Here is a 16,723-nt window from a genome sequence, read left to right on the forward strand (position 1 = left end):
AAAACACAAATAATTTACTGCAACACCCTTCACATCCGCAAAAGTCCCTCGCGAACGGATGCACAAATAGATTGCCCTTACGCGAACGCAGCAAGGCCATCGTAAATGCGTAGGCTGAAATTCCCTAGAACCCAGTTGCCTTCATGAACGCGAACACCAATCGTGAATGCGGACAAGGAAAACATCCATCTCCCAAATCTTTCATCGCGAATGCTCACCCATCATCGCGAATGTGATGAACAAATCAAGTGCTATCAAAGCACACTACGTGAATGCGACGCACTGATCGCAGACTCGAAGTACCTCAGAACACTAGAAGACCAGTTGTATAAAACTTAACTGATATGGTCCAAAATCGCCCTGAATCACACTCGAGCCCTCCGGAACCCCGTCCAATCATGCCAACAAGTTCCAATACCTAGTACAAACTTATTCAAGGGCTAAAAACACAATTAATAACATCAAAACCAAAAATCTAAGATCAAATCCAACTCTTAAATTCAAGAACTTGCAACCAAGCGTCAAATTCAAGCCTAAATAATTCGGAATCCAACCAAACTTTGCACACTAGTTCCAAATGACAAAACGAACTTATTCTAACTTCTGAAACAATAATCCAGCCCCTATAGCATCAAAGTTAACTCCCGGTCAAACTTATGAACATTCTAATCTTTTAAATTGCCAATTTTGACAAATATAGCCAAAATCTTCTAGGAACATCCAAATTCAAATCTTAACATACGCCCAAGTCCAAAAGTACCATACAAACATATTGAGACCATCAAATCTCGATTCCGATGTCGTTTACTCAAAAATCAAACCTTGGTCAACTCCTTCAGCTTCTAAATTGAGAATTATTCTATCAAATTAATTCTAGACCCTGAGAACATTAATAGCAACCATATACGAAAGTCATAATATATCATATGAAGCTACTCAAGGTATTAAACCGCTGAACAAAATGCTAAAGTAAAAACGATCAGTCGGGTCATTACGACCCCTAAGGACAAAAGATATACGACCCCGAAGTGAAGTGCGGCTCACCAAGTCAGGTGGGAAGAGGGTGTAATGCTAGAAACGATCAAAGCCACCTGCTGCAGAACCACCTGCATCTATTAAAGATGCAGGCCCCCTGGAAAAAGGGACGTTAGTACATGTGGGATAGTACTAGTATGAATGACTAAACACCATCTCAATAGAACGAATGATAACAGAAGAATGAACAATCATAAAAATAAATGGGAGTCTCAAACAATACCCAAAACACCAAGTTAGGAACAAGACAAGTTTTCGAGTAATTTCCATATTTTAGGTTGGGAGATCTTAGCACCGATATAGATATACCACCGTGTATTTTGCACGGAGTCAAATTACGGCCCGATTGGCTAGGACGTCTTACCCAAGACATCAACCACAATCACAATCACTATCTCAATCTCAATCATTATCTCAATCACATTTCCAAGCACAATCACCACCATATGTGCGGCATGGCGTCCGTTCATGACCCGACCGGCTACGCCGTCTTACCACAACGTTGTGTGGATTGACATCATCCTTTTCTAACAATCATCTCATCCCAATAAAGGAAAATATTCTCATCATATCAATCTCATTCCAAATAAGGGCAATAGTCATAATTCACTCCTACACCGGCACGTGTAGTTTCAGGGTTATGTTATTCTAACCTACTCTTCCTTGGTGACTAATTATACTCACAAAGTGTGCATTTATTTAAAGGGCTTTCAATGCATTTCAAAATCTTTTACACGTCTCTCAATTTTATTAGCACTAGTGGCCCCAATTATATTATTATTCTTGGCATGTTGGTTGTGTTTCATATTTCATGTTCACCTCTTTTCTCTTTCAAACATCAACACAGATCATCAATAATAAAATATTTCTATTCAAGACTTTAAGTCCACATGTGAGAAAGTAAGAGCTTTAAGCACATAGGGATTTCTTACACAGTTTAGCATAATAGCTATCATTGGAAACATGCCTTGAGATTATAACATTTAGATATGCGATCCATGCTTTTAACACATTTTCAAATAGTAGCACAACTTGACAAGAACATTGGAAACACATATTGAGTATATATCTTATGTCACAAAGCTTATTCGGAATAATCAATTATAATGAACCATTTGGGACTTACAAGAACATTATGGGGTTCAATTCTAAGAGAAGAGTTTAGCCAACATACCTGAAATTCGTCCCTTAATGATACTACAATGATTCACTACACTAAGCAACTTCAATCTACAATATCAACATCCAATGGGACCGTCATTATAAAAAATTCCATAGTCTTGGTCATTTAGACACTTTAACAATTACCTAGAAGGTATACATTGCATAGCCATAGAATTAGTTCATCCAACTACCACCATTTACCAATAATTTATCCCACCATTATTCTTAAACATTTTATAACTTCCAACATCACATGCATGATCATCCATCCACACCCAACCAACAAAATTCCATCAAATAATTACCTTTCAATCTATATAATGGTTATGTATTTAATTTGAGAAATTTTATCTTCCAATCACTGTCCCATGAGTTCCAATACTTAACTCATACTCATATTCCCATAATAAATCCACGCATGTAAGTCTAAGAGAGTAGGATTACCTTTTGGAAGATATCTTGCAAAACCCTCCTTTTGAGTTCTTGAGGAAATTTCTTGAAAATCTAAGGATTTCATGTGTAGATTTCATCATCACTAGTGTAGAAATAATGGAATTTCAGACCAAGATAATGAGAATTGCTTACCTTTGAAAAAGTGGGCTTGAGAGAGTGAAGAAGAACTCCAAAATCCGTGCAAATGAAGTGGGGAAAAATGAACCCAGTATATAACTTAATGTTTGAGCTCCATAGGTAGCGTGGGGCGCTACTTGTGACCCTGTTTCTAGAACCACAAAAATCCCAGAGCCAGGGCTAGTGCCCCATGCTACCCTGGACGCTGGGACGGGAAATCTTTCCTAACACGGAAATGGGCATAACTCTCTCATACGATGTCTGAATTCGACGATTCGTTTTGCTATGGCTCCGATTCAATACGAATCCAATGCTTCAATCAAAACTAAATTTGAAGCTCATTTGCTTAATTTGATACCACTTATGCTTGAAGAAAAGATGTGTTATTCCCAAATATTGTTGTCACACCTTTAAATCTTAAGTCATAAAACATTTTTAACGGGCCTTTACAAAATTCAAATCCAACTGATACCAAATTTTGCAGAAAAGTTCTAAAATGCTTAACAGACCTATTCCAAGTTCCAAAACCGAATCACGTACCCGATAGACAAAAGTCAACCTGCGGTCAAAATTCTAAACTTCAAATTGTCAAATTTTTGCAAAACAACACAAATCAACCTACGGACTTCCGAACTTGATTCCGGTTATAGGGTCAAGTCCTAAATAATGATACAAATCTATTGTAGCCATCAAAGCACCGTTCCGGGGTTGTTTCATAAAAGTAAATGTTTGGTCAAAATTTCTAACTTAAGCTTCAAAGTCAAGAACCAAAATGTCTAAATCAACTTGAAATCTCCTAGAATGAAACCAATCAATCCCGTAAGTCATAAAACCATAAACACATATGTGTGAAGCATCAAAAAGGGAAACATAGCGCAATTACACAAAATGACCGGTCGGGTCGTTAGAGGCAATTTGGAATCCCATGAGCTAAAGCTTAATCAAGATCGACTAGATCGACGATCTGTTGGATCCCCAAAGACCAAGAACCTTGTTCTCAAGTCCATTCAGAAGCAAGACATTGAAGAAGATGACATGGCACTTCTTACTAGACATTTCCAACGAGCAATAAGGAAAGGTAGATTTCTGAAAAAAGGTAGTTCATTAAAACCCGAGTCCACAGAGAAAAACAATACTGATGGATGCTACAAGTGTGGAAAGAAAGATCACTTCAAAAAGGATTTCCTGTCATGGGAAACTGAGTGGAAGAGGAACAATCCCGAGAAGGCAAAATAGCAAAAAAGAGATCGGGTCCTTAGATGAAGGATGACAACTGAGGCTATAGAAAATTGTAAAATGAGCTATGTCTACTATGAAATCATCCTCAACGGATGATTCTGATGATGATGAAGAAGATCAATCACTTATGGCCAAGGAAGACAGTGATTCAGAACCTGAGGATCCTCCTAGTACTAATGGCAAACTCAAACTCTGATGTTGATGAGGAAGAAGAACCTGAAGTAATTTTTAGGACATTTAAGACAAAACTCATACTTACTCTAAAAGTATATTACGTTCTTTGTCTGGAGTCTTCACTGATACATACCAAAAGGTGTTTGCTGAAATAGGACAATTACTGAACGACTATGCCTCACTTAGATTTTAGAAAAAAGACCTAGAAGTAAGTACAGAAAATCTTGAAGTTTTTGTTGTTGATATAAAGGACCACGTTCTCGCTTTAGAAGATGAAAAGGCAGCTTTAGAGATTGAAAATAATAAGCTTTATGAGGATCATGTCAAAGGGAAAGAGTTGGCCACAAAATTCTAGGAGAAACAAGAGTGTGAATTAAAGAAGGATAATACAAATCTCTTAGTTGAAAAAGAAAAAGGCTCGGTTGCTTCAAGAGAACCTGAATAAGGCTAAGTGTGAACTAGAGAGAAATCTCAAGTGGACCAGATCTTCACAAATAATGTTTAAGATGCACGAAACCCACAGTAGTAATAAGAAAGGATTAGGGCATACAAAGGCTAAAATTCCATATAACCCACTTAGAAAGTATGTAGATATTCCTTACAATAGGTTGTGTGCACATTGTGGTAAAAATGGTCACTTCAAAGAAACATACATAACTAGAAATAATTCAAACCAAAAGAATGTTACATATGGTGAGTAAACGAAGTACGGTCCTTCACTTAAAGGTGCATGAATTCCATGTTGGACTAAAAAGAATGTGATTCATCCATTACCTCAAAGAAAGAGACCCAATCTAGCCTTGGTTCCTCAAACTAACCCTTGAATTTTTATGCAGGCTAAAGTGAGAAGAAACAAAAACTAGTAGTGTGGATTGTGCTTGAGCCCACCACATGACTAGAAATAGAGATAATTTCCTATTGATGAGAGCCTACTAAGAAGGGAGCGTGGGCTTTGGAAATGGCAAGAAAGGTAACGTAATCGACATAGGTAACATTGATAAGTCTCACTTTCATGCTATTGAAAATATATATTATGTTAAAGGTTTGAAGCACATCTTGTTAAGTGTATCCCAAACGTGTGACAAAGGTAATCGAGTTCTTTTCACCGCTAAATATTGTATGGTTATGAATGAAAACACTAGAAACATGGTTCTCAAATGATAACGGCACAAAAATTATTTATAAAGCTGATATTATGTCTTCACCTGAAAATGAACTTTCAGGTCTTAGTGTACTTGATACTGACTCCTTTCTGCGGCACACAAGTGTAAGGCCCCGTAAAATTTTTATCTAGAACCCGAGGTTTCGTGGTACCGAGGTAGGCTAATGAGTTCGAAGATTGTTGAAAACGCATCGTGTTATTGACTTTTTGGGTTGTACAATGTATAGTGGAGTTGGTATAAGAATTTGCAGAAAATGACAATTTATGGTCGATTATGCTATAGAGGATCTGTTCCGTTGACCACGAAATGACCACATAATGAACCAGAAGCAACTCAAATTTTGAAAACTATTTTTGTTGGCCACATAATGATTCAGCTGGCCGCATAATAACTATGCTATCGCGGAATGGACCAAACCCAACCCATAATTTGAGAATAATTTTGTGGCCATTCTACTGGCCGCATAATCATTCTGCTATCACGAAATTGCATCACGGAATTGACATACCATTTTGTGGCCATTATGCTAGCCACATATTGATTTTGCTGGCCAAATATCTGTTCTGCTACCACATAATTGCACCACATATTTGACTTTGAGCGTTATTTTTTAAAATTTTCTTATCCGACCCTATTTTGATATAATGCCTTTGGGGGTCATTTTATAAGATATAACTTGATGTTTTAGAGTGAGGGTATCAATTTAGAGAGAGAGGGGGAGAAGATCTATCAAATTATACTCTCAAATTCTTGCTGAAATCTTGGGAATTCAAGAGGGGTTTTCACAAGACCTTCTACTTACAAGGTAAGATTTCATCCCTAAATTTAATACAATGTTTAATAATGGGTTTAGGCAGTATGTTATCAAGGTGGGGATTATGGGATGGTGACTGGAATCCATAAGCCCTCGATGTCGAATTTGAGACTATGTGAAGTCTAGGAAATGTGATTTTAAAGGGTTTGAAGAACTCATAACATTTCTTTCAAAATTGAACTGCAAACTTGTCCGTTCAATCTCAATCCTATGGCTCACCTCATCTATCATACCTCAACATGAAAATAGGAGAACCCTATTATCAACCCTGAATCATGAAAAGGATACACACTCTATCGATCAGAAATCTTCTACTTAACTCAGTTCAGGAGAAAAATCACAACACGCAACAACCTCCCCATATCTGTTGAATACATCAACCTCAAATCTTCCTCAAGCCATTACCAATCCACAAGTGCACCGAAGTCCAAGACTGCAACACCACATGACCACGTGATCCAAACGTCGATTATAGGCTCCCTCACTTAGCCTCAAGCCACAATTACATAGCTTAAGAGTGACAATGACCGTTCTTCCTTAATTACCATGACTTCACGTTGTTACTCAGCTGACTTTCCCATAAACGCATGTTGTAGTAACCATACACATCCTAAACTATCATCCCAAAGGCATACTCAACCTCTTGGCAGTAGTGTTGTCTACCTCAAATGATCCAGACTCACATCATAATACATACATCCCATTGGATATAAGGTAAAACTCCTCATAGCAACATTATAAGAAATCGTACCACTTCAAATCTTTTTATAGGAGATAGCCTACATGTGTAGCCTCAAATCACTTCATGACCTTGATATGAGTACTATACTATGTAACCAATAAATCCTCCCGAGCCTACACTCGTACACATGCTGCAACAATCTTTTTTATTCCACCAATGAACAACCGAAAGATCCATCAACACATCAAAAACTCAAGACTGTATGGTACACCAAGAAGATAATCAAACATTCACATTCCCTTTTTAGCTCAAGAAAAGCCATTCTTGTCAACTTCAAACTCTCCAAATGTAAGAAGTCATCACCAAAATAAAATGCACAGTCTTAGTCATTGTCCACAATGACCCAAGTTGCACCAACCTTCCTCAAAGCATGTACCCTACCACAAGGCCCATAATGATATGGCCCCACTTCCACGTAGGTGTAACCACCTCCCAAAGTAAGCCTCTTAGTCCCTAATGCTCATTCTTGACCAGCGAACAATCAAACACCACGAGACATGCCTAATAATGTCCTTCTTCATCCTCTAGCACTCACAGTGTTGCCTCAAATCACAATTTATCTCTGCACCATCCGTATGAACAAAATACCATAAATTAGGAACCTCATCAATGATCATCTCCGTTGAACCATCAATACTGGAAACATAAATCCGATCATGAGATCGTAAAACACCGTCTCACTAAGGACCACCTCTTTAGCACCACCACGCACACTGTATCGCTATGGACAAGCAATTATAGATCATCACACTAATGAGCACTAATGCCCTCAGACAAATATAATTGTATGACCACCAAAGTAAGAACTCCACTATGTTCAGAAATGCTCGATCTCACAATTCAATATACCAATGATCAGATCTTTTATAGACAAATACCTTCCCTCCACCAGAACAAATGAAAAACTCCAAATCGTGAACCAGATAGTTCCTATCATAGGGCTTCAACTATTGAGACAAGTGTGGAATCTCTCTACAACTCTGTGTTAACACCACACCAAAACCAACACGTGAAGTGTCACAATAACTGTGCAAGGCCTCGAACCCGTGGGTAGCACCAATACTGGGCGGCTATAGATAGAAAGTCTCATCAAAGAGATGATAGCAGTCAGCCCCCAACATAAGGGAGAAACATCCCACACTATAGGTGAAACACCATCACGAATTGCTGGGTCAAAACTGGCAATGAGAACTCAACATCACATATGAAAAAGTAGGAGGAAACTAAAGATATAGGCTTCAAGCTGAGATAAAGCCGCACGATAAGGAAAGAAAAGGAAATTTCCTAATCTCCTGTAGCCTCTCGGAGATAATTACAGACGTATCAATACTAATCGTCTCTGTATTGATCCACAAGACTCTACTAGACCTACTCATGACTCGTGAGACCTACATGAACCTAGAGCTCTAATACCAACTTGTCACGACCTATTATCCTACCTCAGGCCGTGATGGTGCCTAGTATTACTTGCTAATTAAGCAAACTAACAATCAACCGGATTGAGTCCAATTCCCTTTAATTATATATTTATATCATAATAAAAGTATGAATAATCTAAAAGCAGTAGATACAAGTATAACATGGTCTAAACACGACCAAAACGGTACAACCCCCAATTACTAGGTAACACAAGTATACGAGCAACTACTAATTTGAGTATTTGGAGCTTTGAAGTCTTAGTAAAGTCCAAGTAATTAAACCAAGATCGCGTTCGTGGGTCAAGAACCAAGTTTGGACGTCAAAAAGTGAGATTTTATCCGTACCGTGAGAAATTTCCACAGCCGCGGTGCGTGGAGCAGCGCGTGGGGCGACGCGGATGCCTATCTTCCTGCTACCTTCAAAGTGCAAGCTCCATGATAAGTCCCACTAATGCCCTGCATGGCACGACACCCCATGCAACACGCCTGTGCAATTTTTAGAGAGTAAATGTCCTATTTCGTCCAGAAAAGGGGATTTCGGTTAGCCCCACCCTACTTGGTATAAATACATGGAAAAATATTATTTTATTGCCTTTTGACATATCTTAGACCTAAGGAGGATTTGGAGAAGAAAAGGCACAAGAAATGCATCATTTAATCCTCACTCAAGACACGAGTTTGGATCATTTTATGTTTTTCTATACTTTAAACATATTTGTGATGAATTGCTCTATGTCTATGGAGTAGTTCCCTCTAGGATTTAATGGATATGGTATATTGATATTTGTCTGTCGATTATAACTCTAGTTTTATGTATTAAATCATTTTGGATGATTTAATTGTTGCATCTATATTCACTTGTTCATGTAATCGAGAGAGGCATAACTTGTGATATCTTTGCATTATTTTGTTGGTTAAATTCATAAATTCTTCTTAATAATCGGAAGAGACTAGTTGAATTGTTGATTAAACATAGTTAGGAGGATAATTGAGAGAGGTTCTTCTAAAGACTAATCCACCACGAATTCTTGCATATCTTCACAGAGCTTAAATTGGTTCATCTTGTGATGTTGAGACTTAATCGATAGAGGAGTCTCTACTAGACATTTGAACTAACAATTGAGTGAAATCAAGAGACTCACTTTAACATTAGAAGTGACTTATCTATAGTTAGATCCCAAACGATTATCTTTCACATATCCTATCAATTCCTATTTTCTCCCGTTGATATCTTTCTTTGCTTATTCCTTGCGTCGATTGTCATTAGTCAATAGCTCTAGATTCTTAGTTAATTTTAGTTAGACATCATATATATATCAATTGTTGATCATCTTGGATAGTAATTAAACTATAAACTACGTAAACATTATTTAACTCCAATCCATGTTGATACGATATTATCTTTACTATATTTGGTTAGCGAGCTTAATTTTAAGTGGTGTTTTGCACTCATCAAATTTTGGTGCCATTGCCGGGGATTGGCAATCAATAGTGTTTGAAATAGTTTATAGTGCTAATTCAGGAATTTTTTTCTTTTTATTTTATTTTTCTCTTTTTATGTTTGGTGTTTTTTTACTGTGCGCAGGTTAGGTTGAGATTGGTGCATGATTCGAGCTTCTACGAAAGAAGTGCAACCATACGAGCAAGAGATATTAAAACAACTGCGATAGCTGAGGAAGGAAAGAAATCTTCCTGAGACATTAGAAAAGGTTGGGCAATTCTCAAGCAAAGAAATTATGGCTGGAATCGGCGATGATGATAATGTGGATTTGGCTACAAGAGAAGCAGTCCAACAAAGAGAAAAAGCTGAACGGGATGCTGATGAAGCAGCTGTTAGAGGTGCAGAAGATATTTATGAAGAAGAGAAAGGTCAGAGAATTGCTCACTATCAACCCTTGGCTGCAGCCCAGTTCGGAAATATAGCTCCTGGTGCTGGGAGTTCACTTGGCGAATACGCTAATGTGGTCTACGACCAAGGATTATCAATTGTTAGACCACCTTCAATTGCAGCTAACAATTGCGAGTTAAAGTAAAGGTTTCTTCAAATCTTTAAAATGGTTGTGCCTTCAGAGGGAAGATGAACGAACATCCAAACAACCATGTAATGGACTTTGAGGAGATTATGAACACCTTTCAATACAATGGTGTGTCACAAGATGCAGTTTACTTAAGGTCATTCCCCTTCATGCTCAAAGTTGATACAAAGCAGTAGCTTCGAAGCTTGCCCCAGGGATCGATTAGAACATGGGAGGAGATGACCAAAAAATTTCTTGATAAATATTTCTCCTCAGCTAAGACGAGCAAGATTAGAAGAGAAATCCATAACTTCTGCCAGAAAGAGACTGAAACAGTTTTTGAAGCATGGGAGAGGTTTAAGGAGATAGTTCGAAAGTGTCCACACAACGGAATTGAACTTTGGATACAACTTCAGACTTTTGGGATAGATTGACACTGGCCTTGCGTAGAACATTGAGCAATGCAAATGGAGGCTCATTGATGTAGAAGACTCCAGAGGAGATAGTTACAATTCTTGATGAGTTGTTTGAAGATGCAAATCAGTGGACCTTTGAGAGTGCTAAATAAAGAAGATCGACTAGTGTTCTCTAGGTTGATGTTAACACATCAGTACAGGTACATCTCGATGCCATGGCCAAAGAAATACGAAAGCTGACTTTAGCCTCAATACACAATAAGCCTCATGCAGCTTGTGATATATATGGAAGAGGACACCCTACTCATGAGTTTCAAGACTCAACTGAGGAAGTGAATTCTGTTGGAAATTATAACTTTAATGCAATAGGTCAGAGGCACCCTGGTTTTTCATGGAGTTCACCAGAGGGTATTTGCGAATGCATGGCAACAGAATAACCCCAAACCCCAGGGACAAAGAGCTCCGGGTTTTATGAATCAGCAGAGGCAGCAATCTCGACATCCCACTCAGTCTGGCATGGAAGATCTCATCAAGGTCTTCATTATCAAAACTGATGAGAGACTTGATGCTTATAGCTCAACTATCAAGAACTGGGCACTGGTTTTCGAAACTTGGAAAGACAAGTTGGGAAAGTAGCAACAATATTATCTAAGAGAATTCTAGGTACTCTTCCTGCTGATATAGAAAGAAACCCCAAAGAAACAGTGAATGTTGTAACCTTGAGAAGTGGGCAAGTGTTGAAAGATCCCACCCCATTCCAAAAAGATGGGGAACTTGAAAAAGAAAGTGGGGAAAAGCTAAAAATTGAAGTTCATAATAAGAAGAAAGGCAAGAAGGTAGATGAGAAAAAGAATAAGGAAGATAACTCAAGAAGGGAGGAACATGAAGAGAGCAAGCACATGCCTGTTTTACCTTTCCCTCAAAAGCTATACAGAGAAAAGCTGGACAAGCAGTTTGAGAGATTTTTGGATATGTTGAAACAGGTTAATATAAACTTACCACTCACAGAAGTGCTCTCACAAATGCCAGGTTATGTCAAATTCTTGAAGGAGATGCTGACAAAGAAGAGCAAGATAGAAGAGACCTCAGTGGTCAAGCTCATAGAGCATTGCAGCGTAATCTTGCAAAATAAACTCTCACAAAAATGTGGAGATCCAGTTAGTTTTACTATACCTTGATCTTTAGGAAATATTTATTTTGATAAGTCTTTATGTGATTCTGGTGCCTCAATTAACTTAATGTCATTGTCTATTTACAGGAAATTAGAGAATGAAATTGGATAGATAAGGTTAGCGCCAATATCCTTACCGCTGGTAGACCAAATGACTTTAATACCCAAGGGGATAGTGGAAGATGTGCTAGTTCAGGTAGATAAGTTTATGTTTCCTGTAGATTTTATAGTAGTGGAGATGGAGTAAAACAATGAGGTCCCCCTCATACTAGGAAGACCATTCTTAGCAACAGGTAGAGCTATATTAGATATACACGAAAGAAAATTCATGCTTAGAGTGGGTGAGAAGACTGTAACTTTTGAAATGAATGTAGCAACGGGGGTGAAAAAGGAGAAACCAGCTGCAAGTGTTGAGTGAAAAGTGAAGAACTCGAAAGAGAATATTGCAGTGAGCGAGAAAGATAAGTATGTGGTGTACCCAAAGAAGGTTGCGAAGATGTTGTATGCATGGATGTGTGCATTGGTTCGGGCACCTAGAATGGAGCCCGACTTCGACTTACACCCCAACTAGATATTCAGGGAAGTTTCCTTTACCTTATGCTTTTTAATTGTGTGTCATGGGGACATGCCAGAACTTAAAGAGTGGGGTGGGGGATAGTTATATGTTATATGTTTAATTGTGTTTTAAAATTCTCGACTTTTCCCAATGATGGATATCATCGAAAGGTTTCTTGAGGGATTAAAGTCGAAGGAAAAAAGACAAAAAAAAATCTTTTGTTAGGTAGTATATTAATTGTCCCTTGGTTTTTCTTTGTGCCACGGTTCTTTTCCAAGGGTTTTATTTTAATCGGGTATAGTTAGTTTTTATTTTTGTTAGGAGTAGAAAACGTTGTGCTATGATTTGAATTGAAGGCAATATCTCTTGACTTCATTATACCTTGACAATGCTTTAGTGTGATGCTTAGGCTCAGTTTTTTACTCTGGTGTAAGTACCTTAAACTATATGATCTTAACTTTGCTTAACTACATTGACTAGAGTGTCTTGATGAGTCTGATCCTAAGTGAGTTATGTTCCATGTGTGTGTGAGGTTTTGTGTTATTCTATGCATTACATTTGATGGTTAGAACTTTCCCCGTGTGTTTGCAAAGCGAAATAGTAGTTTTATTCAGTCTTGAAAGTGATATAGGCGTTTCATTGTTGAGCCATATATATGTGTTTACCCGCCGACGTGTTATGTATCTTAGTTAACCCCTTTGAGCCCGTAATCCTATTTCTTTGGCAACCACATTACAAGCCTTACCCATTTGTTTGAATTGACCATCTATTTGAACCTTGTACCTCTCGTGAGCACTTGAATTTGTTATGAACTTTGTAAAAGTTGAAGTGTGGGGTGGTTGGTTTGGCTTTTGAGTGAAACTATTGAAAAAAGGAGAAAGGTGCAATGTATTGAAAAGTGAGAGCCACTTGAATTGAATAAGAAATAAAATAGTTGTGTTGTTGTGAAAAATATTCCTTGATAGTGGTAACTCTTGATGTAATTGTGCTTAAAGAAGTAGGGAGTTAATATAAGTTGATGTCAAGGTGGAGTTATGGATTGACATTAGTGTGTGGTTTTGAAAGGTAAAGTGTATGTATTAAAGTGCTTAAGGAGGTGTAGTCACTTTTATATCTAAATGTATCCTACCTATCCCACAGCCTACATTATAACCAATTAAAGTCCTACTTGATCCTTTACTGAATGAGCTCAATTAGTAGAGTAATACACTACGGGCAAGCCTATGTTGCATCTTTTGTGGGATATGAATGTTGTTTCTAAGAATGAGCAAATTCTTCCTATATTGACTTCCTAATTGTTCTTAACTTTTATTGTATGTGGAACTACTCTCTATTGTTGTGAGCAAGCACTTGATTCATGAAGGAAAGGTAATGCCATTGACCTTTTTGTTAGAGTAAGTGAGCGAGTTGTGAATAATGCGTGGTACTTGTGAGCCAAATCTTGAGGCAAGGATGTTAAACTATTATGCTTAGTCTATTTTAAATATTCTTGGTGTGACGAGTTACGAGAGTTGTTTGAAAAGGTCGTGTTTATATAAAGTGTAGTTTGATTTCTAGAGGACGAGCAATGTTTAAGTGTGGGGTGTTGAGGGTAGGCTATAATCTCGTGTTTTAGTCGCTTATTGGACTCTAATTCACTACACTTTACTTGTGTTGATCTTTAATTGATAGTGTTTGCACTTATTGTGTTTTTAATGCCTTGTAAGAGTGATGTAGATGTCATGGAGCTAATTCAAGCTATTTAGAGCTTTGAAGTCTGAGTAAAATCCCAAGGTATTAAGTGGGAATCACGTTCGGGGTTAGATGACCAAGTTTGGACGTCAAAAAGTGAGATTTTATCCATTCTCTGAGAAATTTCCACAGACGTGGTGCCTGGAGCGGCGTGTGGGGCATTGCGGCTGCCTATTTTCCTGCTGCCTTCAATGTGCAAGATCCCTGATAAGTCCCACTAATGTCCGCATAGCGTGTCACCCCATGTGGCACTCCTGTGCAATTTTTACAGAGTAAATGTCCTATTTCGGATTGGAAAAGGGGATTTCGTTTCGGCCCGACCCTATTTGTTGCATCTATATTCACTTGTTCATGTAATCGAGAGACCCATAACATGTGATATCTTTGCATTATTTTGTTGGTTGAATTCATTAATTCTACTTAGTAATTCAGAATAGGCTAGTTGAATTGTTGATTAAACCTAGTTAGGAGGATAATCGAGAGATGTTCTCCTAAAGACCAATCCATCACGAATTCTTGCATATCTTCATAGAGATAAATTGGTTCATCTTGTGAGGTTGAGACTTAATCGAGAGAGGAGTTTCTACTAAATGTTTGAACTAATTATTGAGCGAAATCGAGAGACTCACTTGAACATTAGAAGTGAATGTGATGACCCAAGAGGTCATCACTTGTTTTTAAAATGAATTGTGCGTTCCAAGGCTTTAAAAACTTCTTTTAGAATCGCCTCTATTTGCGTGCGCATTCTGAGTACGTAGCCGGAAAGCCTATATGTGAAAATTTGTGAAAAATGATAAATTTTGACTATAAAATAAATTAATTTGACTTCGGTCAATGTTTTAGGTAAACGAATCTGGACCCGTGATTTGACAGTCCCAGAGGGTCTACAGGAAAATATGGGACTTGGGTATATGCTCGTAATCAAATTCCGAGGTCCCAAGCCCGAGAAATGAATTTTTGAAAGAAATTATTTTCTGAAAAATATAAAGGTTTTTGGAAAGTGAAATGTTATGTTAAACCTATGGTATCGGGCATTATTATAGTTTCGGAGCCCGGTACAGGTTCAATATGATTTATATGTATTGTCGGTAATGTTTGGTAAGAAACGGAATCCATTTGACGTGATTCGGACCTTAAATGCAAAATTTGATGTTTAAAAAAGTTTTGAGAAATTTCATAGGTTTTGAGGTTTAATTCGATGTTCATGATGTTATTTTGGTGATTTGATTACATGAATAAGTTCGTAGGATGTTTTTGAGGTTGTGTGTGTGTTTGGTTTAGAGCCCCGAGGGCTCTAGTGAGTTTTGGATAGGCCACGGGGTGGATTTTTAGACTTAGAAAGTTGCAGATTTTAGCTGGTGTGCTCGGGCCTGGCTCGCAAATGCGAAGGCTGGATCGCAAATGCGAAAACAGCCCGGGCCTGTCTTGCTCGCAAATGTGAGGCTTCAATCGCAAATGCGATTACCCCTGTTTCAGCCTTGAGTTGCAAATGCGACGCCCCTCTCGCAGTTCCCAACATGCAAATGCAAGCTTCCCTTTGCAATTCCCAAGCCAGCAGAGGTCAGGGTTCGCAATTACGAACCCATGTTCGCAATTCCCACATCTGAGACCTGCAACTTTTATACTTAGATGATTTTCAACCCATTTTTCACATATTTTCAAAACACAAACTCTCTAGGGCGATTTTTCAAGAACCACTCTTCTTCGAAATCGATTGTAAGTAAATTTTTACTCATTTCCTTCAATCATTAACATCTTTAACATGATTTAAACTTAAAATCAAGGATTTTCATGGGGGATATTGGGTGTTTTGAGTAGAACCTAGGTTTTTCAAAAATTGGAGATTTGGACCTCGATTTGAGGTCCGATTTCAAAACAAATTATATATTTTGGTTCGTGGGGGAATGGGTAATCGAGTTTTGGTTTGAACCTCAGGTTATGACAATGTGGGCCTGGGGCGATTTTTGACTTTTAGGTAAAACGTTGGAAAACTTATTTTCATGCATTGCGGTTGATTCATTTAGCGTTTATTGAAATAATTAAGTAACTTGTGGCTAGATTCGAGCGAATTGGTGGTGGAATCAGGGGGTAAAGCTATAATTGAAACGTGAGTTGTGTTCGTAGCATCGAGGTAAGTGTTTGGTCTAACCTTAGCTTGAGGGATTAGGAGTCGTGTCTTGTTTGTTACGTGTTAATTGTGGAGTACGATGTGTAGGCATGGTGACGAGTATCTATACGTTGGTGTAAAGCATGAACGTGAGTCTTTTATTATAATTTTTATGACTTTGTTGTAGTTTATTGCGCTTCATATGTTATTATCATCCTTGTTCCCTTGTCGGGATGTTTGTTTTGATAGTAGTGTTCCCTTGCCGGGATGTTTATTTTGATATTATTGTTCCCTTGCTGGGATGTTGTTGAAATATCATTGTTCCCTTGCTGGGAAGTTGTTATATTGCTCTAGTTGCCTTGTCGGGATTCTTTGTGACTATTGTTGGTTTGTAACTAGGAGCGGGTA

The 16,723-nt window shown here is 38.0% G+C and overlaps 1 non-coding gene across 1 annotated transcript; it reads right to left on the bottom strand.

Moving 5' to 3' along the window:
• Positions 1-10,621: 10,621 nt before the first annotated feature.
• LOC138876616 (small nucleolar RNA R71) lies at positions 10,622-10,728 on the bottom strand. Its single transcript, XR_011401961.1, has one exon. It is a non-coding gene; the product is annotated as a small nucleolar RNA R71 (small nucleolar RNA).
• Between the last annotated feature and the right edge of the window lie 5,995 nt (positions 10,729-16,723).

This window comes from Nicotiana sylvestris, chromosome 8 (assembly GCF_000393655.2).
Source record: "Nicotiana sylvestris chromosome 8, ASM39365v2, whole genome shotgun sequence".
Taxonomy (NCBI): domain Eukaryota; kingdom Viridiplantae; phylum Streptophyta; class Magnoliopsida; order Solanales; family Solanaceae; genus Nicotiana; species Nicotiana sylvestris.